Source organism: Amblyomma americanum, chromosome 6 (assembly GCF_052857255.1).
Source record: "Amblyomma americanum isolate KBUSLIRL-KWMA chromosome 6, ASM5285725v1, whole genome shotgun sequence".
Lineage (NCBI taxonomy): Eukaryota > Metazoa > Arthropoda > Arachnida > Ixodida > Ixodidae > Amblyomma > Amblyomma americanum.
Window position 1 is genome coordinate 82,564,044 of NC_135502.1, and position 22,046 is coordinate 82,586,089.

The 22,046-nt window shown below is 46.6% G+C and overlaps 1 protein-coding gene across 1 annotated transcript in view; it reads left to right on the top strand.

Annotated features, from left to right (window-relative positions):
• Positions 1-22,046, top strand: part of LOC144093801 (kin of IRRE-like protein 2) — a 191,690-nt gene that overhangs the window by 80,873 nt on the left and 88,771 nt on the right. The gene's annotated exons all lie outside the window — the stretch shown is intronic.

Consider the following 22,046-nt stretch of genomic DNA (forward strand, 5'->3'; position numbering starts at 1 on the left):
AATAATGAAGAAGCTAAAAAGTTAGTTGGCTAATATTTAAACAGGGCAATGAGTCGATATTTTTCCAGCGTCGCCAGTTAAAAGCTAGGGATCTTAGAAAATTCTGCACAATCTCTACGTAGTTAACAAAGCCAGGCAAACAAAAATAAATAATGCCACTGACCAAAAAAACGCGAGATATGCGTCCCAGACTGAACACAATTGGTGCGTTTACACCCAGTGATCCCCTGCGGCTTTCATATAGTTTAATCTCATTAGTGTGCGTAAACTGCACCGGCAAAAGAAAAGTACAATTTCAAGTTTGTGCCTAGTTGACTGAGCCCATTGTGTGTTTCTTGGGATCTGTGAACGGGCCGATTCATTTCTACTGAGGCATAGTTCTCGCCCAATTACTTTACTCCCAGCCGCTCGACATAGACACAACTATCCGAAAAGGACGAAAGAAATTGCCCCTGTTTTTCCTTTTTTACTGATATGGCACACACGGCCCAAGAACAGCCGTTAAATCCACTAACCTTTAAATCTCTCGCTGACCGAGCATTATTTTTTTTCTTTCGCTGCCATCGCAGTACAACCCCGCGAAAAGCCAACGGCAGTTTCGCAGCATTGACTAGGAATTACCTTTTTTGAGCTCAAAAAATTAAACATTTGAACAGAGCTTCGTTTTGTCTGCAACCTGAGCCCGACTTGACGTTACCTGAACGTTTTCACCATCTTATTGTACAATATCGTTTGTTTTAATTCCTCTCTTAATGAAGGAAGAACGGTATGTGGTCAGTCGACTCCCATTTTCGATAATAAAGCGAGAACAGAGACGCCACCAGGTTTAAAAACGCTATGCAGGCGGTCCTTCAACGCTGGCCCATAATATACTAATTGACGCGTTATCCAGCGTCACTACAGTTTAATGCTCAAAATACTCCCTGCGCATAATTTGCCAAGGAGGCCATCCCTCATGGCGGAGAGCCGTTCTAGAGCACCGTCGAGACGACCGTTACGCTAGACCAAGCACGCATCGAAGTCCCGTTTAATAACTGCCTTCCTAAGTCCCTGCCTGACTCACGCCTCGGCGGTTCAGGAACTTCGAGACGAGAGTACTGGGGCGTTGTGAAGAGGGTCCCTTCAGTCGAGGCAACCAGCCTATTCTTCGTGCGCGGTGAGCTCAGAAGGGGAGGAGGAGGAGGAGGAGGAGGAGGAGGAGGAGGAGGAGGAGGAAGTGGGACTGCTGTGCCTTCCATCTCGAGAGGGCGTCTCGTCTTCGCCTCGGGGACGGAAAGGCGGAAGAGGAACGCAGTAGGGACACGATGGGGATGCGACGCGCGCTTCATTCAAAATGGAGATGGCGTACACGCAGAGGGAAGGGCCACTCAAGCGCTGTTGCTTCATTGAAATGCACGTCGTCGGCTCGAGTTGACGACTCGCGCTCAATTAGGCGCTGTTTCCGCGGCAGCGCCTTTCAGCCGGCGACGAAAGCCTCTCCCGTGCGTACACTTCACTGAACCGCGGACTGTTGCGAAGTTCTCCGCGTGCAGCTTAAAGCGGGCAGGATGAGGGGAAGCGAAAGGGAGGGATGGTGGGAAAGGCGGCATTGAATGAAGTAATGCACACGGCGTACCCCCTACAAAAGTGCGTGCGTATAGCTCTCGCTGGGTAGCGTTGAATGGGCTGCTTGTCTGTCCGGCGACAGCAATTGTCGGTGGTGTTTTCGGGGGCAATTGGCGGGCCGAGAAAGCCTAATTGCGTGACTGCCTTAGTTGGTCCCGTTGTACTTCTCGCCCGAGCCACTTTTTGCTTGGTCAGTTTGGTCAGTCGTGATTAGAAGGTATGGTCAATAGGAAGGCTTGGTTTCTATACCTTCTTGAGCCAAACGTTTACAGAGCTGACCTCAGGGATTTTCGTTTGTCTAATGTTCGGCCTCAATAGAAAACAACCTTATATAGGTAGGCACGTGGAAAAAAAAGAGCACAGAAAAATAAGACAGCTTGGTTCGAATACACGGGCCTCTATGAAGCTCCCGTTGTAAACATCTATCTCGCATAATACGTTCTTATATAGCGTGTTCAGAACAATTTTTGAAGCGAAAGCTTCACTGCGGGACCTTGTGATTCGATCGCCGTGTGCCTAGTTTTCACCTTCAGCTGAGTTAGAGGTCAAACCATGAAAAACAAATTGAATCGAAATCTATGACCGGGAGTAGAACCCGCGGCTGCGCAAACCTATCTCCTTTAAGGGCACTCAGCGAGACCACCAGGTTATCGCCGCAGCCAACACCTCTCACGTTGTTGTTGCTGTTAGCCTATTAAAAGATGACAGATACCCACACTGGGGGATCGGCCAAGAATCTGGTGGCTATTCACCTGTACTCAGGTAATAAAAAAGAGAAGCACGCGGGAACGCAACACCGGAGGATTCTTCCTCATGAACGTCTCGTGTTAAACTGTTGTTTTTGTTAAACTGCAACACACTCTCGCGCTGTGCATTGGAGAGCGTCGTCTTTATCAACTTCCATCTGCTCCGTCAGTTGAGTTTGCGGGCCGTGGGGCAGTGGGCTAACCACATCTCACCCCGGGTGCCGCTGGGCTTGGTCCTTCAAATCTTCCAAGTGTCTCGTCGTGTGGACCCCACCCAGTGACGGTCGCTTGGCCGTTCTAAAGAAAACAGAGCAAATGTTCCTGGCGGAGGGCTGCCGAGCTAAAACGTAAAAGCAGCAACTGCAGCGAGGGTGCCGGAATGGGACCCGCTCCGTGGACAGTGCCTGCGCGTCTCGCACCCCGGTGCATTGTTTGGGATCAGTTTTATGACTTTTCGAGCGCGATGTCGAAGAAAGCTCTGAGGACGCTTCAAGAATGAAGCTCACTTGGAAGGCTATACTGGCGGGCCACCCGCTGAGTGCACCTGTGGACGGTCGTGCAGCTTGACGGCGGTTAATGAGCTTTGTTAGCTCTGCTTCTGGCCAGCGTGGCTCAGTTGCCGCCCTGTATCTGTGTTTGGAGCTACGGCTGGTGGAAGTCGTGCTTGTGTGTATTTTGTTGTCATGTTGGTGTGGTTTCCTGAGTTTGTGGAAAAGCGCGATCGACTTCTTAAAATGCACGCGGTCCTCGCCAGCAAACAAGCTCGTGGGCACCGGTGTGCCATTGGTCCCTTCAATTTAAGAGAAAATGCTCCGATTGGCTCTAAGAAGCTCATTCCTGATGGGTCGCTTAAATGGTCCCCAGAATGCTGGGGAAACTGATTTAAGGAGGCGTTTTGACGCCAAAAGGAGGGACTTGGGCAGGGGCTCTTGGTGGAGAGTCGGAGTCGCGAGATTACGGACAGGGCCAAGCTTTGCGCTGGCCACGTTCCGAAGAACGAGGAGCCGCTACGAGTAGCGCGAGTTAAGTCGGTCAGGCAGGACAGAGCTTCGTTGGGGCGAGCTTTGGCCTGATGCTCCCGATCGTTCTTGATACTAGCGACCACCCTGGCCGACGTGTAAACAGTGTAAACAGTTTGCTATTAAACCCACCTGTACGTTTCTGCCGAGAAGTTCGTCTACGCCTCATCTTTCTCCTGCAACGTGGCGCACCCACACGGACCCCCCCATCTCCACCACCGAAGATGACTACTCAGGTCTAACTACGTCCCGCACCACTGCCTGCTCACCGCCGTCTTATATGTAGCACAAATATGTGCTTTCGCTCCGATTGCAATGTAGTAAACATTCTCTGTAGCTTTTTTTTCTTCTTGGACTTCAATGCCAATGTATAGTTCCTTTTGTGCGAGCATTTTTTTAATAGATGTTATTCATTTATAACAACTTTGGGTTAAGCCAAAAAGACCGCCATTCTGTCTATTTACATTCAGGGCATCTCATTTTATTCAATACAGCATAATTAGGACAGATTAATTAAAAATTACTCTAAAAATGAAACATGCACTAACGAAATGTCCGCCTGGCGAGCTAACGCAATTTCCGATGCGACGCTGTGTGCAGTGTTTGTAATATTTGTCATAACATATATTCCTATATTATTTCATAATCAAATAAACCACGCTGCATACCGTACACGCGAACCAACGTATGTATACGGGACCTTGCGAACGTAGTGTCGTCTTTCTACGTTTCTGCTTCAATCAACGACATTTTGCTCTGGCTCGTTATCTATTAACGCACGGTACGCTATATGGTAGCTTAACTTTCGAGACACTGCGGTTATCCAGTGACATCGTCGTTAATTTATCGCAGGCGGACGCCGCCTTCATTTCATGTCACACTGAGGAAAACGGGGCTACATACTTCTGCGACGTAAATTATGGATGAGGCGAAGGACCTCCTCCACGAGAAATTAAAGCCTATAAGTGAGCTCACGCAGCTGTCTTTAGTTCATTGTCAACGACTGAATACGACGTAAACAAATAGCCTGTGGTGGCTCATGACTGATTAGACTTTCAGGGAGAGCTAAGTGCTTTAGATTACCTCGCTGAAGTCACTTCACGAGAGAGTCATTCTCTGTTCCTTGGAGACCTCTCCCCTTTCAGGGATGATGAACTATCCTCGATTATTTCCCTGCCTTCAACCTGGCTGGCATTTTTCGTGTAAGGCATGAATACTAACTCAGCGTCAGGCACTTCCTGAACATCTCGGTATATATAATAATGCAATGGTATCTGTTTGTTATTTTTTTCATTCCTCATTTGTCTTTGTAGTTCTGGGGTGGGGGGTCCTTGGACGTTCCCTGTAACCTCATTTCATAAACATCACTTTTGTCAATATATTTAATGATGTCTTTCAAAATTGGACTTCCTGTTCCATCGATGCAAGGGAAGATTTATTGATGCCTGATTTTCCTTGTATTGCTCTTCGTTCACTACATGATATGCACAACTAGCATGGCTACAGATAGGCGCTGAGGCATGACAAGAAATGCGCTGTATCCCTACACTAGAGTCACTAAATAAAGTCTTTATTTAGTGACTCTACCTACACTTGTCAGCCGCGTCAACGCACAAATGTAAAAGCGTCTAAGAAAAGCAAGAAGCAAGAAAGTACTACGAAGGGCACAAAATGCCGTCTCTTCTGTTATTTTCTTCAGCACGCTGAGTTAACCGGTTAAGACGAGGTCGCTCGCCGAAGCCTCTGTGCTAACACAGAATGCCTAAACCTACACCTGAACATTTCCGTTCTGTGGCATCGCCCTTGGGAAGCGGAGGAACTGTGGCTGTATCGGCTTTGCCGGAAGCAGCGTATCTTTAGGGCTCCTGAGAGCCTCGCCTTCAAGCGGCGCAGTCTCCGGAAGCGCGGCAGCGGAGGCGGCAGTAGAAAGGCGAGACACGACAAAGACAGCTTTTTGCCGGCTTGATGGATAGCTCTCTCGATGGAGAGTGCCTCCCTCTTTCTCTTAGCGCCCCCCTCCTCTTCCTTCCCAACCTCTTTGTATACACTGCACCCCGTTAGGAGGCGCACCGCAGGTTCAAACAGCGGTCGGATTGCCGGAGAACTCCTGTTTCGACACTCGGGGTCCCCCATGAAGAGCGCGCGCCGGCTCCGACTTGCCGCACCCAGCGGGACCCGCTGAAAGGTCCCCTCTTCGAGTTCCCTTCCGCGCAGAATGGGATGCCGCTTATCCGTCTTCCCTGGCGCCAACAACGTGGACAGAGAGAGCTCTCTAATTGACGTCTGTTACCGCACTCCATTTGCTGCGCGCCTGCTGTAGTGCTGCCGCACTGTTTTCGCTCAGGGGAGAGGAGGGAGAAAAGAGAGAAGTCCCGGAAGCTGCCTCCGTTCAGCCGCATCTCTCTGGGCTGCCTTTGACACGCTTTTCCGCTGTGTGCGCGAAGGTCTTCTGTCATCCCCCAGTGTTATGAAAGCGGCTTGCTGTGATAAGACAGCTGGTATGGAGGCACGGTGTCTTGTGAAATGCGCTGGGCCATTAAGGGTGCGACCATAACAATCTATACGGACATGCATGATGACATTATTGTAGCACTTAAAGGCCTGAGCCGTACTAATACTACGGCTTTTTTTGTTTTACTTTATTGTACTCTACTCTGACCGTACGACACGTCCAGTAGTAGATCCTGATTACAGCAGGCGCGTGGATTCGTTCTATAGCTAATAAAGAAAGTTCAAAGAAATAAAAATGAAATTGAAATAGTTGTATCATTCTACTATCACCATCCTTGGCTTGACTAAGGGCCGCATCTAAATATCGAACCCTTATGGCACTGTCTCGTGCTTTTCCAGTCAAGAGGGCACTAAATGGCAATCAATCAATCAATCAATCAATCAATCAATCAATCAATCAGAGAAGTGTTTATTCGTGCATCGAAACTTGCTACACAAGTTATAATAGAGAAGGAGGTCCCATAACTTAGAGACATGCAATGTGATTTAAAGTAGGAATTATGCGGTTTTGTAAAGTTTGGGTGTCTCCCGGCCATTGAAGAAAATTACATGAAATAACTTCGCCCTGCAGGCATTCAAAGTGATGCACTGAACCTGTAAAGGGTTGAAGAGAGCTGCATGAGAGGCAGTGGTTGACAAGCGAAGAGAGCACGGCGGATTACTAGTGCCATAGTTACAGCTGCAAAACGAGAGAATTACACACTACAGAGGACGAAGAGTAAAATATATTTATTGGACGCTAGAACTATTATTGTTTTAATTTTCACATTGTGAGTACCTGTCAGTCGCCGCCTGTGTCTTGGCCAATCCCCCGCAGTGGGTATGCGCTATTATCTTCGTGAGGGCAACAACAGCAACAACAATAAGAGCCCATGCACAGGTGAAGAAGATAAATTATGGGTAAACAGTTATCAGACAACGAGCAGTGTTCTGTGCGTAGCGGCTTTCTTGGTAACAGAAGACACACAGAGCGCGCACATGCGCGAAGGGAATGGCAATTGGGCATGATTGAAAATACAGCAACAAAAGGAGGAACGGTTTACCGCTGATGTAGCAGCCCTGATATGCTGACAAACTTCGGGGGTAATGAAACTGCACACTATTCAAATGTGCTGGAACCCCTCCGGACACTATACTGTCCCTCGACCCTAAACTCTGCATTACTCGCACTTATATCCTCCGAAAAATTCAGGTCAACACACTCCTCTCCCCAGCCCGACTATTATTCTTTCGGGAGCGCTCCACCCTCACTTGCTCAAACTGCCGTGATGACAACTTAGTGCGCTGCCTCTTCCACTACCCCATCGCCCTGCAGTCCCCACACTTCCCTTGTCCCGCACCCTCCATCCGGCGTGCCTGTAACTTAAGAACGCAGCGGCTTTTCCCCGTCAAAGGGCCCCCTTCCAGCTAATGGCGTCGGCCGGTTCTCATCACTCTGCTACCGCGACAAAACAGAAAATGGTAGATTATAGGGGGATAATCCCTTCCCTCTATAGCCGAGGATAGACCTCCTTCTTAATTGTGGCGCCGCTTCCTGCATTATCACACTAGGAATCTCACGAGAATCGGCCGACGCCATTGGCTGGAACGAGGACTTTTTACGGGGAAAAGCCTCTTTAGTTGTATCCGACTATATATGAGGTTATCGCAGGTGTCTGACCTACTAGCCCTTGTGCGACAGGCGGAAGGTTTGGCGGGCGCTTAATTTGAAGCCGTGTCTCCCCAACAATAATTCGTATTTTGACATAAAAAGTAACCTCTCAGAATTTATCCCTAAAAAATGAAAAACAGCAGCAAGTAGCAGTACCAAATCACCAGAATATGATAATAGGCTTAAGAACCTACGAAAATTTGATAATTTGCCTTTAAATAATTAAATACAGCCATCACCGGCTTTAATGCGACATCACATTCGTATACTGGCTTTGCAAAGACGGTATGTTTACGTTTTTTAACCTTTTTTACTCTCTCTCTCTTCCTTGAGAGTGACGCGTACCTCTCTTTCTGTCAATTACCATTCGCATACACTATACTCTTCGCTCCGCGTCCGGATTCGCTGCGTCGAATTTAAATCGCATTACCTGTGCCGCTGCGTAGTTTCCATTAGGAACGGGATACCTCGAAGCGCACGAGGACCCAGCACTTAAAATTTGATGTCTGCTAACCCAATTACGCCCGCTTCCTATATGGAGGCGAAAAGGTATCAACGTTATGCAAAGAAAAAAAAAACCTAAGGAAAACCACGAAAAAAAAATCTGAGAAACAGGAGGCCCACTACAGGAAATGAGGGGGAAAACGAATTAAGCTCGGACCTTTTGCAGAGATGAACGAACCGAGCCAGGTTTCAGCGCACGAAAGACGAAGACGGGAGAAACAAAAAAAAAATCCCCGAAACAAACATTAGTGAGACAGGTTAGGCTGAAAACCAGCACTGCACCAGCATACATCCGCGCAGAATGTGCGGTCGCAAGCGAGCAAAGGCAGGACGGCTTTGTACGGCCTCAGCGTTTCGGGCCTAATTGAAGGCGCACAGTTCTGTTGCAGCCGCACGCACGCACACACAACCAACACGCAACCCTCAGCCAACAACATTCTTTCTGGGTCACTTCTAATGGGCGGAAATGGTTTTGCCGGTCAGCGATCTGTACCGTATGCAGGCCTAATTCCGGTGCACCCGCGAACCTGGATCGTGGCAAGTGCTTTTATTGTACTCTTCCTTGTACGGGTTGGTTTCTTTTGTTAGCGCTAGTGTTGCTGCTTTCCGTCTATGGCGGCGCTTTAGAACTCATTAGCCCATTACCGCATAGCCTGAGCAGCGGAAGAGCTGCCGGCCAGCGGCGATGTGTGCGCCACACGTAGGTAATCTGCGGCAACAGAGCACGCTTTCACGGCTATACGACTGGCTGCAGTGATTACGGCGCTAAAACAATAACGCTGTTTTTTTTTTTTTGCCCAGGCCGACCGACACAGATCCGCTGCGAAAGTAAGGTAAATGGGAAGCGTTTGGGTGTTGCGGTGCCGTCTGGCCCCAAAATTGCTGCAGTTAAAGCTCTATATAAAGTACACAGCTGTAGTGGTTAGAGAGTACATGCGTGTTTTGTCGATGTTTACTTTGGGTGTTGGTTAATTTTTGCATGGGTTACATTACAGCAAAAGCGTCTGGCGCAGTGCTCTGCTCTGGGGTATAGCAGTGCTGTTTTAAACATTCTGTTCTGACTGATTCCAAGAGAACCTGATTGGCGCTGACATTGAAAAGTGCCATGACACGGGTTGTTGGACAGGCAAAGAATACATGCGTGGAGAATATTTCGAAGAAATGTTGACAGATCTAATATCGAGAAAATTTGGGTAAGTGATGACATTAAGCTCAATGTATAAAACCTTTACCTGCCTGTTCGGCGAATCTGAAAAGCGTGTGGGCTAGCGCTATTCTTTGAGGTGGTTGTGGTGATAGCAACTTTATTAGGCTTGGTGCCGTCAGTCATACACATTTCCGGAAAGACTGTTAGCCCAATTCGCACTAGGAAAAGGACAATGGCAATGAGGTGTTTTTCTAGCATCCTCACAATGATTCTCCTCAGTTACACAGTTACTCTTTTCTGACCCTAATAAGGGATTAAATTGATACATTGAACGGTTATAAGACGTTCCATATAGATCCACACTCTGAATCATACTTGTTAAAAGCGACAATAGCTCATTTACAAACTTTATTACAGGTCGTTTTACAGTGGGAATCATACCTTTAGTGAACAGGTAGGCAGCCCTTTATAATATCCAAATTATGAAAAACTCAAGCAAAAAGTAATGACGATGACAATGAGCTTTTATGGAGCAAGGGCAGCTTTTGGCGCCTTGGGAGAACGTATCTTTTTCTTCTATATTACGTAGGGTCAGATACACATTTTTCGAGCATTTCACCGAAGCGAAACCGAGTGCTCGGTCAAGGGAAGGCTTTTACTAATTCTATCCGCGGTGGGCACCCGGGAAACTTGGGATCGAACCTCGGACCTCCCAAATACAAGACGGATGCTCAACCGATTAGGCCTGCGCTGCGGCAAATAAAAAGTGTTTACTTCTACATTACGCTACTTACTCTAACCACATTCAAAAGCCAATTTCAAAGTTCTTTTGGCGTCGCTAAAATTTGAGAAATTGGTATATCACCAATCGGCGGCGATTAGCATTTCGTTCATTTCTTGCAGCTATTCCGAGTTGCGTGGAAGACCAAATCGAAGGCCTTGAACCAACTCGATTAGCTAACTCGATATGTTGCTCTTCATGTTGCCTGCTGCTCTGTGTGTAGGGACCGAGGGGCACGTCAAGCCACATCTTACTGGCTTTTTTTCCCTCTACCCTCTTCATGTGTACATGGGAAATAAATAATTGAATTGAATGGAATTGAAAGTATACAATACTTCATGCAACAAATGACTTGCTATTTTCCTAGCAAAATTTTCAGAAAATGGGAGATTAGGAATTGTGCTGGACGTTGGCTGCAAGTCACACACTCGTGCCCCCTTTTTCTTCCAACTGCTTGCACATAGTGACGTCAGACATTTCAGCTCGAAAACAATGGCTGGTGCTAACATGCTGGCATCAAACTTAATATCCAGCCTCAATATAGTAATGAGTACGCAACGTGCAAACAGTACGTGGGGCATTTGCGACACTGACAGTAAAGGATTAATATTGACGAGCACATAGCTGCTAATGAAGGCTAGTCTGTGTGCTAATCAAGCAAATTTAATCCATCACATAGACCTCTTTTCTTTAGATAAAAGCTTAAATGGTGATGCTGTTTTTGAACTGCATTTCAGTATTTTCTAACTTTACCACACCACTTCAGATCGGTCCGTGGTTGGTCAGTGGCTGTAGATGTTTACCACCGTGACTAAGCAGCATATACGCTGTGCTCAGGAAACTCACACACAAGCGTAGTTCTGAATTCTTTCGATCGGCTTGACTAATTTCAAGAAATATAACGCATTTATATCTTATATATAACGGTTGGACTTCTCAGATCAAATCGAAAAACACCGATAAAAGTACGCCGAATTCATTTTCTGAAATTCGGTTTTAACCGAAAAAGGTCCGTATTTTTGCATGCATATCGGAAATCAATGGCTATTCAGTACCATTTACAGTAGGTCACAGGGAAGAAAAAAACTGACAGGGCGGTTACGACTTTGTAACGCGAGATTCAACGAGTCAGCGATAGCTGGTGTAGTGGTCGAGTGATGCACGCCTTCACTGGCAGGCGGCTGTTCGAAACAGAGCCACCCGAAACAGAGCGACCCAGGTTGACCGTTATATGAGGTGAGTGCGTTAATAACCGGTGGGTTTGTTAATGACACCGGATACATGATATAAACGCACCCATCGGTTACGCCGATGGCGACGACGGCGACGACGCGCTAGCCAGGGACGGGCGCCTAACAGCTATCGCTGTAAATTTAAAAAAAGTACTGGAGCGAGCAATGCGGTGAAGCAAAGATATTTTAGGATTTTAGTACAGTGACCACAGGACGGTTGTGAGGCATTGATCCGTGAACTCAGGCACGTCATTGCAATTAGGAAGGTTGAACAACTTGGCAAAATGCTACTGGCTAGTGTAGCGCTGTCTGCTAAGGTTTATCATCTACTTGCAGCCGTCGCTTCGTTAAGTAGGTGTTCCACAACATGTAAAAACGCTGAAAAATTTTGGAACCGCAACAAGCAACCGTTAATGCGAAACCACGCATAAATTGCGCGTAGGTGTCATGCTCTGGCTGTTCCATCGCTGCCTCAGCAAGGGGAGCATAGGGTGCGTGGTACTCTCACTTAGAGCAGAATTAATGCGAACATAATGTGATAATGAAGTTTTTAGAACTTAACTTCCACTTACATTTTTGTCTCACGGCCCAGTCTTCTCATCATCGATATTTTTAATTTTTTTACGGCTTTACTAGTTTCTTCTGCAAAGGCAGCTCTTACGAGGGCCATTTATGTGGTACATACTGCTACATGAGTGGTTGGTTTAAAAAATAAAGGGTAATGTAAATAGTACGTTACTTTTAAATCCACATCACATATTTCGCCGATGAAAACGAAAAATTCGTATCTAAAATTATTATTTGCTGAAAAAAACTAAAAGTAAAGTTCTGAAAGAAAATCCGACGATTCCAACCCACTCATATATCAAATACGCTCGTATAAGCGCTGCGCGCATGTATGGGCCGCTCCCCCTACTTAGAAGTCAATAATTTATTTTTAAAAAATCATTTAGTGGCACCTGTACTAATGCACTTGCGTGGAACGCTTTATCGGGGCTGGCAAGATGACTATAGCTCCCTGCTGTTATTATTGCGATAATAATCTTGCATTATGTATTCCTTTGATGCATTCTGCCATTTAAAGCAGAAATGAGACGCTTGTCTGGATGGCAACGACCTCCCACGAAGCGACGCTGAACGAATAGCTGAGAAAAGCATCACTGCAGCTAATCCTCTTGTGCATCTTGAATTCGTGGCATGCGGTGTTCCCGGGCATAGGTAGAAGTTTTAATGTTACAGGAACTTTCGAATGCTATGTATGGAACCGAAGATGATTTCATTTACCAGGGTGGCCAGGATGGGGGCACGAGCAGGGACGACAGCGGGGGCGGCGAAGAGGACTATAGACACCTAATTTTATTGCGCGTTTTCTTCTGTCAAACGATGCGTTAGACATTAGAATACATGGTTTACCAGGTGGTATTTGCGTATAACCGCTAAAAAATTTATAATTGAATTTCTTCTCTCATGCTGTTTCGGTTTCATCAACCGAATGACGACTATGTCGTCAAGTTGATGTTTTGGTCACGTGATCCACTAGAAAAACTAATATAATCGCTGATATGTAGTCTTAAGTCACTACGACATTTAATCCAACCTCTTCCAAGATCTGGAATGACAAAAAAATGACCTGTCAGCAATTATATTGTCGATTTTTTATGCTTCATGTGTCCTAAACACTAACTACGCGTCACAGTGAATCGTTCGACTGGTGAAACCGAAAAAGCGATAAGAATAAATTAAATTATAAATTATTTAGCGGTCGTACACGAATACCACAGGTTACTTCATGTATACGAATATCTATGCATCGCTTGAAAAAAGAAAACATGCAAGCAAAAATTTCCTTATAGTCCTTTAAACCCTTTTGTAACTACGTGTTGGATACAGCGCCGACTGTGTGGCACATTAATATCCTCGAAATGTAAATATAAAATTGAACTGAAAAATGCTTCTTTCGGGGGAGTAAGATAGGCGACCCGTCAAAATAGCGAAATAAAGGTGCGACCTTTAGCCGAATGTACACGGTATACGGTGTGGGTTGCTTGGGTAATAAAACATGTCATTTTCTTTTTTTTGTGTGGGGCTCATTATCGTAGCCTGTTGACGTTGTGAACTCAAAGCTTTGTACCGGCAGGATGATCCGTGGTTTGTCGTTTTCAGACTCCAATCTTCTTTCTCAAAGCCAACACATGCAGTCGTTAAAGTGCCTCGCGCGGGCATCTTTCCACTCATTAATCCTGCCTTTTCCACTGTTTATTATTTTCGAATCCAGCTAGAACGCTTGCCTTACACGTCGTATAGTGTGTTCCGTTTAGCACAGTTCTAAAGTAATCGCTGAAAGCAGCGCACTCTAACAGCAACAAAAATTTGCCCTGGCATACAGCTTATAGTTTCGCCCTTAGTGAAAGAAAAGCTAAAATAAGTACAAAAATAAAAACAAAAATATATACCCTGTTGTTTACCGGAAAAACAAAGAAAAATTCCTTCCAGGCATTCCCTTGCAGCAACATGCTCAGCTGTCGACTGGCTGAAGTGAGGGTTCGAGCGCTAATGCGCTGTTAAGCCATACACTGCGCTGTCTGCCGCACGTTTAATGATGCATTTCTCGGTCTTAACGAGTGCAGCAGTCCAGAAAGGAACATAATATTTTCTTTGTTTTCTTCTGAAACCTGATCCTTCACTTAAAGGTGCACGAAAATGAAAAAAGAAAACTAGATGAGCGCGAATTTCCACTCGATATTTCAATAAAGTTTCTTTCCAAACTATGCCCGCTTAGTTCACTGCGTGAAACTAATCCTTACTAGACTCGAACGCCGCTCGCTATTTTTTCGAGTCTCGTTTAAAGAAGTTGCATCGCAACGGAAGGGTATATGCATTAAAACAATCTTGTTTTGGTCGTGATGCAGTTCTCACGGCTGGCTCGCAACTGGGCCTGCGTTGAGCGCGTATGTGCTTCACAGTGCTTTTGTATGTAAAAGCGCTTCTATGCTGTTGTTCTCTTCTATTCCCCCAAGTGCTTGTTTGAATGTTAACATTCAGTGGTTACTAGCCCGAACCCTCACAATGCTTACATAAAGTTTCCTCGGTTCGGATTAATTGGTAATAAACGAGTGCTGCATGTACCAATACGTAAAGACAGCAGGAATTATTTCGGAGCACGTCATGTGGAATCGTTCTCAAAAGCCAACAGAACGCGACCGGTTGTGAAGAAACTAAATATTTTCCTCTCTTGGCTGATTTGAGAGGCACACCGTTTTGGTCACTGAAGCGCTTGCGGGCTACGGTACTTTATTTTTTTCTTTCAAACTGTCTGCGTGCTCGGAGCGAATAAGAGTTCACGTTGGTTCTGGTTTTCTTTTTCTTCTGTAGCGCGATATTGCATCCGACGGTGCATGCATACTGATCCCTGAACGCGGAAGCTCAACTGCTACAGATAGAAATATTTCACTTCGTGCAACTTTTATCGTCCTGTGTTCTAGAAATAACGCAAAGAGAGCAAGAGTTTCCCTTATTTGCGTGCAAATGCTGACCAGGATAAACAACTTCCGTTACAGTAACAAATTTAATGTCGTTCGAATCGAATGAGTTTGGCATCAAATCTTATTAATCGGCTGCTACATGTGAACACTTAATGTAATTAGGTTCTAATGACGTTCGCCGTCGAATGAGTTTGGGGAACTCAGTCGTATTCGATCTTGAACCGAGTGTGAACCCTGGACACCAGATCCGCAGCAGAAACAAGCAACGCGAAAAAATAATGTGCGTAACGCTAGAGTTATAAGTTGCATTTTTATAGCTCTTATAAAAAATGTTAACTTTGGTGCGAAACTATTCGAACTAGAGGTTGTCGAGGATAGCTATTACTCTCCGTCTGACCAGCAGGAGTCGAGCGTGAAGCGCGGCCCAGCCCGCGACCGCCGGTCATTTTGGGTTGTTTTTTTTTTTCTTGTTGGTTGGCGCTCTATGTACGTTTAGATTAAAGTTCTTAAAGCGGTAAGTGAACGCCTGACCTTTTGACTATCATTTCCACGCTCCGCGCGGCCCCGCGCGCTCCGCCGTGCCAGCTGCTTTGTGTTTTACCTTTATGGCATTTGTGATTGACTTTGTACTTTGCTTCGCTTTTGATGACTAAAGTGATGCAGAATAGACGGAAATAATGTTTTAAGCCTATAATATCGGACAGAAATATACGCACCCGATTTTAAAATACTACACAACAATTTAAAATACCTTTTGTGCGAACATATGTCTCTTCACTGTACTAGTTTTTTTTTTTTCACTGATTGTCATTGCTATAATTTTCAAATGATTTTTTTATGGTGTAGCACCGGAAGAGACCGAATGACATTCGGTGCACCGAATACCATTTGATTAGAATGACATTAGAGGGACCCTGAAATGATTTCGATGAGCATATTCTAGTTCAACATATATGTAGAGGTGGTCTTTGCGGGTATTCAAGTGAAATTTTGAAAGCTCTACGGGGAACTTATAATTTGCAAAACATTTCTTTTTTTAAATCGCTCCTCGTACCAGCTCGCAACCGATTAGGGTGGCACCGATGACGTCAGTGGGCAGTCTGGGTGAGCCGGCTTGTCCAAACGTTGTCCTCGGGGTGGGGGACGCAGCGGTGATGTGTTGCCCTAATCGGTTGCGAGCTATTGCGAGCAACGATTTTTTTAAAATGTTTATTTAGGGTTCACGTAAACCTTTCAGACTTGCGCAAAAATAGAATATGTCCATCGAAATTATTTCAGTGTCCCTTTAAATTTACCAGTGCTACATGGGTGTAAGTGAGCTTGCTGATTTGCCTAGAAAACAGCACGCTCTCGTAGTTCGTCTAAATGGACGGCGCGGCCGCAACGCGGTATTTTAAATTTGCAGCGTGCGTTGCAGCATCGTTGCTTTGCTTGGGGGTTTTAAGATTTAAGAAACCACGCTAATAACAACATCATTACGGTGATGTCAATACCTGTATCATCATTTTTGTTTTTATACATGTAAACGTCCCGCCAAAGTTAACGTTTACTTGATTACTTATTTTTTATGCTACAGCATTCAGGTTGTCATCTCACACACAAAAAAAATTCTTGTTTCTCCTTCACGAAATTTCCTGATAATCGAGAAAGTCGTCACGTCGTCAGAATCGCCAAATTAACATCTGACGCCAAGACTGCTCGAGCACCTTTCACTGAATAACCATACTGGATTGTACTAATCCGGTCAACTAATTCACCTTAATCCACACACTAATCCCACTAATCCACCCTAATCCATTTTCTGAAGTGGGCCTGCTGATAATATTTTTACAGTCCTTTTGAATTTTTGTGGTTGGGGGGGGGGGGGGGGCAACTTACAAATGCTATCGCGTTTTCTTCTTTACGAGTGTGGTTTGAAAGCCCCCTAAGTTTTTTCTTGCTAGGTCGATTGAGTGCCTCGGCATGCTGCAGGTGCCGGCCATATTATCGCTATGACGTCCTCGAATAATAACCGGGAAAAATTCTACAGTCGCTTTCGTGTCTTAGTTTGGGTAATAGTGCCTTTGTTCTTCGATTCTCGGTTGCGTAATGTGAAAACTCACCGCCGCATTGTTTTAGGAAAAAGTGCAGTAGAAAAACCTATAAAAACAGCTGTTTTTCTTCTCCCTTTTAGTTCGTCGCCTTTTGTTTTCTTTCGACAAAAGACGGGGGCTTACGGAGCCTAACCGCACAGCCCGCTCGGCAGAGCCCCGCCGTCATCATGACTGCCAAGCTATTATCTCGCACAAATTGCCTTCTTTTTCCTGTTATGTAAAACAGGATTACGCGATCCCGAGCCTGCGGCCTGCCAAAATAAGCGCGTCGCGTCCCCTACACCGCAGCCATCAACCTAACGACACGTCGGAGGGGGACCCCGATGTCTTCTCCGTCTGTTCTAGTTTGCATCGGCTCTTCCGAAGAAGAGAGGAAGGGGGGGAGCTGAGGACCATTACATTGCCCGCCGCATCGCCGCTGTGTTATAGAGCCACGCAGTCTTTTTGCGCACCTCTTCTCTTTTCGTGTACGCTGAGAGAAGAACGCACTGCACTGAAGCAGAGGCGATTCTGTTCTGTATAAGGAGAAGACATATAGACGGCGGAGCTGTGCGGTTCGCTAAGCGAAAGTTTCGTAAGCTCAGATGAGAGTGAGACTATTAAGCGAAAGGGGTGAGGGAGCCTTAACGTTATTCTATATATTATGATTTGGTTTCCTTTGTTCAATGGCGATGACACTTTTGTGCCCTTGCTGAATTTCTTGGTGCGGCCTGTCGGTCTGCGTCATCGTGGGAATGGGTTCGGTTATCGCGCGCCATATAGTCCCGTTGCCCTCGACATTCATGCGAAGGTCATCGCTGCCGATCGTCTAGGTTTATATGTTGTTAAAACAAACCTTTCCTCGCCAGTCGGGTTGCTCTGAATCCGGCATTTTCATAGAGAGAAAGGTTGAGGGTCAGAAATCGGAAGGAGCCGAGCTTGTCTTTGACATGACTTGCAATATCGTTACGGGTGCATGACTAGTATATACTGACATTGATCTGCTCTGAAACCTGCGATGGAGTTCGATTAGAGTTCTTTACTTTATTACATTAGTCTATTTTAAGTCTGTATTCAGAGAGCGACTGCGACACCAAAGGAGTTTAGTGCTTGAATTTGTCAGCGGCACTACAACCAAATGCGGGGAGACTCAGTTTTCAAAGGCCGGCGGCGCTAGTGTTCCTTCGAGAGAAGCCACTTAGTGAACACACACTGGGTCCCGATGACGCGTAAACAATCCTCGCAGAGCTTAGTCTCAATGCGGTTTCCAGAGGCTGGAACTGCTGCTGAAACTTGAGCACGTCCGTTCTCGGTCGCTGCTCAGTTTAAGCTTTCTAAGCAGCTTCTCCCAGTCTTCAACGCTCGAATGAAACGGACGAAGCCAAGCTTTTTCAGTGCGCGCACGCTCGACTTGGCCGCTACACCGGCCTGAGGTGAAACGCAATCCTCTTCTGAAACTCGTTTCTGGCATGGCTGGGCACAGGAAAACGGGCCGCTTGCCGCCGAACACGCGCAGAAATAACAAATAAAAGCGAAACTCCTTTCTCTTCCCAGAATCGAGGGTTCGCGGAGACCCCCGTATATACATATTCGGGCCGGCCGTGGCGAACTTCTCGCGCTTGAAGGATTCCCCTGCGAGCCAACCGCTCCTCTCAAGCGGCGAAGGCCCCTCAGAGCTCGAAAAATGTTTGTTGCGTTTCCTTGCTAGAAAGGAAGTCTTGCGAGGACAGAAGTGGCGAGCTAAAAGAGCAGAAAAGAACGTTACGTAGCTCGTTTCGAAGCAACGTCAGTCAACGTCGTGTGTATTATAAGGGGCGGGAGGTTCGTCCTCCTATATACACCTATGCCGCTCGGGCGCCAGCCGCGTCTTTCGTAAAATAGAGCGAGCGGAGTTAGGACGACGTTGCGGCAGCAAGGCGAACAGGCCACCTCTTGGAGAAGCAGCAGCAGCAGCCTTTATCACCGCCGGCGCAGCAAAGTTTCCGGGCCCGCCGCTGCCGAGAAGGAACGCCGAGGGCTGCGCATTCATGAAATATGAAGGGCCCTCTCGCGCAGAAAGTGAAGAATGCCCTTTCGGGGGCACCCAGCTGAGCGATTCCTTCCCCCCTCGCCATCGCCTGCCCGCCTTGCCGCCGCTTGGGCAGATGGTTTTGTTAAGGAGGAACGACGCCTGAAAGAGCGACGCCCCCCCCCCCCCTCTCCTTTTCCTACGGCTTCTTCTTTCTCCCTCTCTCTTTCTCCTTTCTTCTCTCTGTTCTCCTCATCGTCGTGAGGAGGGCGTCCCGCTGCCCGCCCGTCGCTCTCTGGAGAGGTTTTTAAGCCCCGGCACTCGTCTCCCGGGCTCCAACTCTAGACAGCGGGGTAAACTTTGTTCATGCTTCGCCGACGAATGTCGCATTTCGGAGAGGGGGCCGGAAGGTCCCTTTTTCCGTAGTTGTATATGCGTTTCTTTAGTTTCCGCTTTGCCACACGCTCTCGACAGCTCCGCCTTTTCCCCTCTTCCTCAACTCCAATCTCTTTCGCTTCCGTTTCTCTCTCTCTCTTCACTTAAAACGACGCCGGCTTGTGCTATGCGCGCCGACAATGTCCTCAAGCACTCTGTCGTGCTGAGGGCCCTCAAGCCGCCTTTCTATTTCTCGCTTCTTTCGTTCGAAATTGGGAGACACGTCGTCGTGCATGACGGGACCAGCATTGGGCGACGGAGCTGTCCAAATCGCGTCCCGTGCGCGTGATTGACACTGACGTTTCTGCCAAGCTCGTAGGCCCACCCCTTCCTGCTTTTACGATTTATGCATTTCTTATTCCGTGGAGCAGTCATGGGTTTATGAGAAGTGTCTGGCGAACGTCCTGTCACACACTGGCATACCGAGGGGCCGCTGCTTCGGGGCACCAGAGAGAACAGCGTGTGATTGCAACCTTCGCCTTTCGCGTCGGAACGGCGCCTATGAATTCGCCCCGAAGCATTTTATTTTTGTTTTATTTCTGGTACCAAAATGAACTGGCTCGTCACTTGGAGACGTCGCGTGCGTTGCCTTTCTGAATTGACTGCATCGGAATAATCTCCCCACGCAGGGAATCTGTCGATATATTTACATAAAGCTCAAAATGTAATGTTTCGGATAACCAAGGGGACGCGAATCCGCCGTGATTCGTTTTGTTCCCCTGGACACTGCGAGCGCTTTAAAGAAGAGAGCCCTTGCCAGGCCGGGACGTGCCTCAAAGTTGACGGGGAGGGTTCATCTATTTGACCGCGCCAACTTGCGCAGGATTCCTTGTCGACCGATTGGACGGAGCGGGCGCGTGTGTTTGCTTTAGCCCCCCTCCCCCTCGACAGCGTCCCGCTGTTCCTTTTGTGCTCCTATCTGAAGCTGTGCATGAATAGACAGGCTGAATCGCGTTTTGAGTATTCTTTTAATGCCCACAGCGCCGGTCAAAACTTTCGAGAGAAACGCTGAATAGAAGGTTCCCCTTTCTAGCTCGATGCCCTACACGGAGTCTTTTTGGAACAACATTCGGTCGCGCTTTACAGAGCGGCCTTTTGTGAGCGGGCCTGAGCCGGCGCCGATCCGTATCGGGTATGTTTGTGGGGCTTCTTGCTGTACGGATTCCTCTCTCTCCGGCGCTGAAAGGAAAAACACGGGTACACGGTTCAAGCGCACTCCTGTTTGCTGGGGCTGCTTGTTCTTTGTCCGATGTTTCGTATGCATGGGGGCGTAATGCTTCTCGTTATTCTATCTACAGTGGATTTATGGGACGCATGTTTATGCTGCTGCATTCTTCACACGTGGCGCCACATTTGGATCGAACGACGCCTGTGCGCTCGGAATGATACATTGTGCCGACACGTTCTTGGATGTCCTTGCTGCTTACATGAGCTGCAGCTTATTCCAAAGAGCATATCACGGACCTGCTGGTTATAAAAGGGCGTATTGGGCGTAGTGTGAGCTTCTTGGTAGTAACCGGCTTTCGTGTTGTAAGCCACTTATTAGCGCTGCAAAAAAGAGTCAGAAGTTTTGATTGGAGAAGCCTTTCTTTTTTAATTGACATGCTCTGATATGATCCGGAAATGAGGCGTCAGAAGAGAAAGGAGCAAGAAAGAACTTCGACAGAAAATTAAAAAAAAACAGAAATTGTAACTTTATATCGGTCACGTAATTTGCAGCGGAACAGCTGAGACCCGATTGGGGCTCTATACTTTTCTGGATGAAGACAAATGCTTCAGCGATGACAAAACAAAAAGTTCACACTTCAGCGTTGCTGCAAAACGAAGGGAGATTTTTTTTACGCCTGAAATGCCGTTTATAATTCAAGGCCAGCCAGAGCTGCAGAGTTGCCATGGCGTGGCAAAAACTTCAGCTGCTCGGGGTCAGTTTGGCCTTATAACCTTGGAAACCAAACACACAAATACTAAGCGGAATTTAATGAGACGCCCAGGATGCACCACTAGACGTGTTGGTGCACACCGGTTTCTAGATAACGTCAAGGTGTTCCCGCAGGCCTGTGGTGTCTACACATGGCCGTGGTTTAAAAAGAAGGGCCACGTGCGTTAAATTCACGTTTGGTTTCTTGCTTAATGGCGAACAAGGTCAAATAAAGGCACCAGCGCTAATCATAGGAAAGCAGCAAGGAGTAAGTGAAAAATATAACAATTTTTTAAATGTAAATCTCTATCTTGTGAAACGTTTCAGCGCAAGCACAGACAAACGACATGAAAGTCGTCGTCTTTCTTTCCGTACGTCTCACGTTTGCGTTAAAGCGTTTCTTTCACAAGATCGAAATGTACCAACTTTCTCAAAAAAAAAGCTTTATAAATTTAAATACATTGAGATAGTCTGGCCGGAATACGAACTAAGTAGAGAACATTATTCAGACCAAAACAGCTAGGACACAGACAGACGCTCCACTGGCCAACGTATTTGTTAAAGGAAACGCATGCATAACCCACAAAAAGCGGCTGTTGAAATATGTTAGCTTTTTTATTAAGCCGCATGATATTATCTCCGAAAGCTCGAAAAAACTTGGCCAAAATCTTGCTTTAGACAGAGAAGAACACAAATTTGCCCACATGGAAGTAAAAATGTCCTCTGGCACGCTTCTTTTTACGGGCAGACTATTTTGCTAGAGTCCGTAGGTAGATTTTCGCCACTAAAAACGCGGAATACTTACGGTTAGCAGCAGTAATAAATTTCCTCTTCAAAACATGCGATGTTCTACCAGTGACGAAGACTAATCTAGGCTTCAATCTTCTCTACTTCCTAGTCTCAAGGCCTCCGCTGCAGCGTTTAAATGCCTCCTT